The following is a 6,078-nucleotide window of genomic DNA, read 5'->3' as shown; positions in this document are numbered from 1 at the left end:
ATGATGGATTTTAGTACAATTTGGACTGAGAGGGGGATCAAATGGTATAGTTCAAGTTCATTTGTTGGTAGCTTGGAGGATTACAAGCATGACTATTGCTTTCCAATTGGCTGTTTTTGCATTAATTGCTACTTCATCAATTTTAGTGATTAGTGTACCCGTTGTATTTGCTTCTCCTGATGGTTGGTCAAGTAACAAAAATGTTGTATTTTCAGGTACATCATTATGGATTGGATTGGTCTTTCTAGTAGCTATCCTTAATTCTCTAATATCTTGAACCTCCTCGTACAAGAATAAAAAAGTGACCCCTCCCCCGAAGGAATTCGGACTGTGAGACACATTAAAATTCAATATGAGCCCCCCCCCCCTCAAAAAAAAAAAGAAAGAAAAAGTTGGAGGGAGAGGGGTCACTTCTTGAATGAAAAATGAATAATCTAATGTTAAAATAAAATAATTGGAATCTAATATAATATATTATATAGCCCTGTACAAATATGATCCAGACACACATATATATATATATATATATATATATGATATATCATATATGTGTGAACATGATGATGTTCATATCAGAACGAAGAAATGCGGATATGGTCGAATGGTAAAATTTCTCTTTGCCAAGGAGAAGATGCGGGTTCGATTCCCGCTATCCGCCCATGGTAAAATAATCTAATATAATATGATAAATGATTCGGTATAGTTGACCACGATAGTGTAGTGGTTCTAACTTCCCTCTTCTTTCCTACTATCCCAAAACAATTAACGGAGTTACACCTAACGTCTAAAAATGTAGCGGAGACAGGATTTGAACCCGTGACTTCAAGGTTATGAGCCTTGCGAGCTACCAAACTGCTCTACCCCGCACGAAAGACCCGGGAACTAATGGACCAAGAAGGATTGCCCCTCTACCATAATAAATAGAATAGCCCATTTCTACAGAATGGTAAAGGGGCCCCTCTATGATCATAGATCATAGAGACCCATAGAAATATGAAGAAGGGGTATTTTTACCCTTACCAACTTGATCTCGTTGCCCCCGGCAACAAACATGCATGAACCCTTTCGCGAAGTATGTGCCCGGATAGCCCAAAGTCCCGATAGTTACCTCTGGGCCTTCCGGTCGAAAAGCAACGTCGATGAAGACGTATAGGTGCACTATTACGTGGCGGGGATTGCAATTTTCCATGAATTTGCCATTTGTCACTCAACGACGAAACTTTGCTTATTTCTTTTTTTAGGGATCGGCGAATCAAATGATATTTCTCTTTTAATTTCCGCCTTTTATTCTCCCTTTGAATCAAACTTTTCCTTGCCATAATTGTTCAGTTCCTATTTTATTATCAATGATACGGGTCGGATCCTAGATGTAGAAATATAAGAGGGTAGTGGTAGTCCCCCTTCTCCACCGAATCAAATGAGATTGTTCCCGATGGAGCACATTACAAGAAAAATGAATTAACCAAATTTGCCTGATGTAGAGGCAATCAAGAAGGCTGCGTAAGTGAATATATAACCTACAGAAAAGTGGGCTAATCCAACCAATCTTGCTTGCACAATGGAAAGAGCCACTGGTTTATCCCTCCATCGAATCAAATTAGCCAAAGGTGTGCGTTCATGAGCCCATGCTAAAGTTTCAATCAATTCCTGCCAATATCCACGCCAGGAAATTAAGAACATAAATCCAGTCGCCCAAACAAGATGTCCAAATAGGAACATCCATGCCCAGACCGATAAACTATTCGTACCAAAAGGGTTATATCCATTGATAAGTTGTGAAGAGTTTAACCATAGATAATCTCTTAACCATCCCATCAAATAAGTGGAGGATTCGTTAAATTGGGAAACGTTACCTTGCCATAATGTGATGTGCTTCCAATGCCAATAAAAAGTAACCCATCCTATGGTATTTAACATCCAGAAAACTGCCAAATAAAATGCGTCCCAAGCCGAAATATCACAAGTACCACCTCGTCCCGGGCCGTCGCAAGGAAAACTATAACCGAAATCCTTTTTATCTGGCATTAACTTGGAACCGCGCGCGTCTAAAGCACCTTTTACTAAAATCAATGTAGTTGTATGCAAACCTAGAGCAATCGCATGATGAACCAAGAAGTCTCCAGGACCTATTGTTAAGAATAGTGAATTACTATTCTCATTAACGGCATTCAACCAGCCAGGTAACCATATGCTTCGACCAGCATTAAATGCTGGGCCATTCGTTGAAGATAAGAGTACGTCGAACCCATATGAAGTCTTACCGTGAGCAGATTGTATCCATTGGGCAAATATAGGCTCAATCAAGATTTGTTTCTCCGGAGTACCAAAAGCGAGCATGACGTCGTTATGAACATAGAGTCCTAAAGTATGAAACCCCAGAAACAGGCTGGCCCAACTTAAATGAGATATGATAGCTTCTTTATGGTCTAACATTCTTGCCAATACATTATCCTCATTCTGTTCTGGATTGTAATCTCGAATGAAGAATATAGCTCCATGAGCAAAGGCTCCTGTCATGATGAACCCTGCGATGTATTGGTGATGAGTATATAACGCAGCTTGAGTAGTAAAGTCTTGTGCTATAAATGCGTAAGCGGGTAAAGAGTACATGTGTTGAGCTACCAAGGAGGTAATAACCCCTAAAGAGGCTAGGGCAAGACCCAATTGAAAATGAAGCGAATTATTGATTGTGTCATAAAGACCCTTATGTCCACGCCCCAATCGACCTCCCGGAGGAATATGTGCTTCTAAAAGATCTTTCATACTATGCCCAATACCGAAGTTAGTTCTATACATATGGCCAGCAACGAGAAAAATAAATGCAATAGCTAAATGATGATGGGCAATGTCGGTCAGCCATAAACTTTGTGTTTGTGGATGGAATCCCCCGAGAAGGGTTAGAATGGCAGTTCCCGCCCCTTCGTAGGTGCCGAATAAATGACTACTGGAATCGGGGTTCTGGGCATAAAGATTCCACTGACCTGTAAAAAGGGGGCCCAACCCCTGGGGATACGGTAATACATCTAAGAAATTATTCCATCTGACGTACTGCCCCCTTGATCCGGGAATAGCGACATGAACTAAATGCCCTGTCCAAGCCAAGGAACTTACTCCGAATAGTCCTGACAAATGATGATTGAGACGAGATTCGGCATTTTTAAACCACGAAACGCTTGGTTTCCACTTGGGCTGTAGATGTAACCAACCCGCTATTAAGGATATGGCAGAAAGAAATAATAGAAAAAGAGCTCCAGTATAAAGATCCTCATTGGTACGTAAGCCGATTGTATACCACCACTGATAAACACCGGAATAAGCGATATTCACTGGGCCGAGAGCACCCCCTCGAGTAAAAGCTTCTACCGCCGGTTGACCAAAATGAGGATCCCAAATTGCATGAGCAATTGGTCTTACATGTAAAGGGTCCTGTACCCATGACTCAAAATTTCCTTGCCAAGCTACATGAAACAGATTTCCGGAAGTCCACAGAAAGATTATTGCTAACTGCCCGAAGTGAGAAGCAAAAATGTTCTGATAAAGACGTCCCTCAGTAATATCATCATGACTCTCGAAATCATGTGCGGTAGCAATACCAAACCAAATACGACGAGTAGTGGGGTCCTGAGCTAAGCCTTGGCTAAACCTTGGAAATCTTAATGCCATAATGCCTTTCAAATCCTCCTAGCCATTATCCTAGTGCAATAATTCTTGCTAAGAAGAATGCCCATGTTGTGGCAATTCCGCCCAGAAGGTAATGGGTTACTCCTACAGCGCGTCCTTGTACAATGCTCAAGGCTCTAGGCTGAATAGCAGGAGCAACTTTTAATTTGTTATGAGCCCAAACGATGGATTCAATGAGTTCTTGCCAATAACCACGGCCGCTGAATAGAAACATTAAACTAAACGCCCAGACAAAATGAGCGCCTAGGAAAAAAAGGCCGTATGCGGATAATGAGGAACCATAAGACTGAATTACCTGAGATGCTTGTGCCCATAAGAAATCCCGGAGCCACCCATTAATAGTAGTGGAACTTTGCGCAAAGTTCCCCCCCGTGATATGAGTTACCACCCCTTGATCACTTATACTGCCCCAAACATCTGACTGCATTTTCCAACTGAAGTGGAATATCACTACCGAAATGGAATTGTACATCCAGAATAGGCCTAAGAAGACATGATCCCAGGCGGATACTTGGCATGTTCCCCCTCTTCCGGGGCCGTCACAAGGGAAACGAAACCCAAGATTTGCTTTATCAGGTATCAATCGTGAGCTACGAGCAAATAGAACACCTTTCAGTAATATCAATACAGTCACATGGATCGTAAATGCATGAATGTGATGTACCAAAAAATCTGCGGTTCCTAATGGAATAGGTAACAAAGCGACTTTGCCCCCTACAGCCACTAAATCACTACCCCCCCAAGTCAAGCTGGTGCTTGTTGTTGCACCAGGAGCTGTTGCACTAGGTGCTAAAGCATGGGTGTTTTGTACCCATTGAGCAAAGATGGGTTGTAATTGTATAGCGGTATCTGAAAACATATCTTGGGGACGCCCTAAAGCACTCATGGTATCATTATGAATATACAAACCAAAACTGTGAAAGCCTAGAAATATACATGCCCAGTTGAGATGTGATATGATTGCGGCGCGGTGCCTAAGTACACGATCTAATAGATCGTTGTATCGAGTAGTTGGATCATAGTCTCTTACCATAAAAATGGCTGCGTGTGCAGCAGCACCAACTATGAGAAACCCACCAATCCACATGTGATGTGTGAACAACGAAAGTTGTGTACCATAGTCAGTAGCTAAGTATGGATAGGGGGGCATGGAATACATATGGTGAGCTACAACAATGGTTGAAGAGCCTAACATAGCTAAGTTAAGAGATAATTGAGCATGCCATGACGTTGTTAGGATCTCATAGAGACCTTTATGACCCTGACCTGTAAATGGACCTTTATGAGCCTCTAAAATATCTTTCAGACCGTGACCAATGCCCCAGTTAGTCCTATACATGTGACCAGCTATCAGGAAAAGAATTGCAATAGCTAAATGATGGTGTGCAATATCGGTCAGCCATAGACCCCCTGTTACTGGGTCTAATCCTCCCCGAAAAGTAAGAAATTCCGCGTATTTTGACCAATTCAAGGTGAAAAATGGGGTTGCTCCCTCAGCAAAACTTGGATAAAGTTGAGCCAAAAGATCCCGATTCAAGATAAATTCATGAGGAAGCGGTATCTCCTTAGGATCTACCCCGGCATCTAGAAATTGGTTAATCGGCAAAGATACATGTACTTGGTGTCCCGCCCAAGAAAGAGACCCCAGTCCTAGTAACCCCGCTAAGTGGTGATTTAACATGGATTCTACATCTTGGAACCAAGCCAATTTAGGAGCAGCTTTGTGATAATGGAACCAACCGGCAAAAAGCATTAACGCTGCAAATACCAATGCACCAATTGCGGTACAATAGAGTTGTAATTCGCTAGTTATTCCAGACGCTCTCCAAATCTGAAAAAATCCAGAGGTTATTTGTATTCCTCGGAAACCCCCGCCCACATCACCATTCAATATTTCTTGACCCACTATTGGCCAAACCACCTGGGCGCTGGGTCCAATGTGAGTAGGATCGCTTAGCCATGCTTCATAATTGGAAAAACGAGCACCGTGGAAATACATGCCACTCAGCCAAAGAAAGATGATGGAGAGTTGACCGAAATGAGCACTAAAGACTTTTCGAGAGATCTCCTCCAAATCACTCGTATGGCTATCGAAATCGTGAGCATCAGCATGTAGATTCCAGATCCAAGTGGTAGTATCAGGGCCCTTAGCTATTGTTCTTGAGAAATGACCGGGTTTGGCCCATTCCTCGAAAGAAGTTTTTACGGGATCCCTGTCTACCATAATCTTCACTTCTGGTTCCGGCGAACGAATAATCATTGAGTCCTCCTCTTTCCGGACAACACATACAAAGAGACCCGCCAACTGTCAGTAATTAGTGAACCTCTGAGAGATGGGTATTTATGATTAGTGATTAGTTCCTTTCTTTCCTATCTCCCATCTATTTATTTTCTTTA

At 42.2% G+C, this 6,078-nt stretch overlaps 1 non-coding gene across 1 annotated transcript; it reads left to right on the top strand.

Annotated features, from left to right (window-relative positions):
- The first annotated feature begins 587 nt into the window (after window positions 1–587).
- Window positions 588–658, top strand: TRNAG-GCC (transfer RNA glycine (anticodon GCC)). Its single transcript has one exon. It is a non-coding gene; the product is annotated as a tRNA-Gly (tRNA).
- The last annotated feature ends 5,420 nt before the right edge of the window (window positions 659–6,078 follow it).

The sequence above is a fragment of the Aristolochia californica genome, unplaced genomic scaffold (genome assembly GCF_029961685.1).
Source record: "Aristolochia californica isolate CCGP_79_NKW_82.1479 unplaced genomic scaffold, dmAriCali1.0.hap1 SCAF_443, whole genome shotgun sequence".
NCBI lineage: Eukaryota > Viridiplantae > Streptophyta > Magnoliopsida > Piperales > Aristolochiaceae > Aristolochia > Aristolochia californica.
Note: the sequence above shows the minus strand (reverse complement) of the source record. Positions and strands in the feature narration are given on the sequence as shown.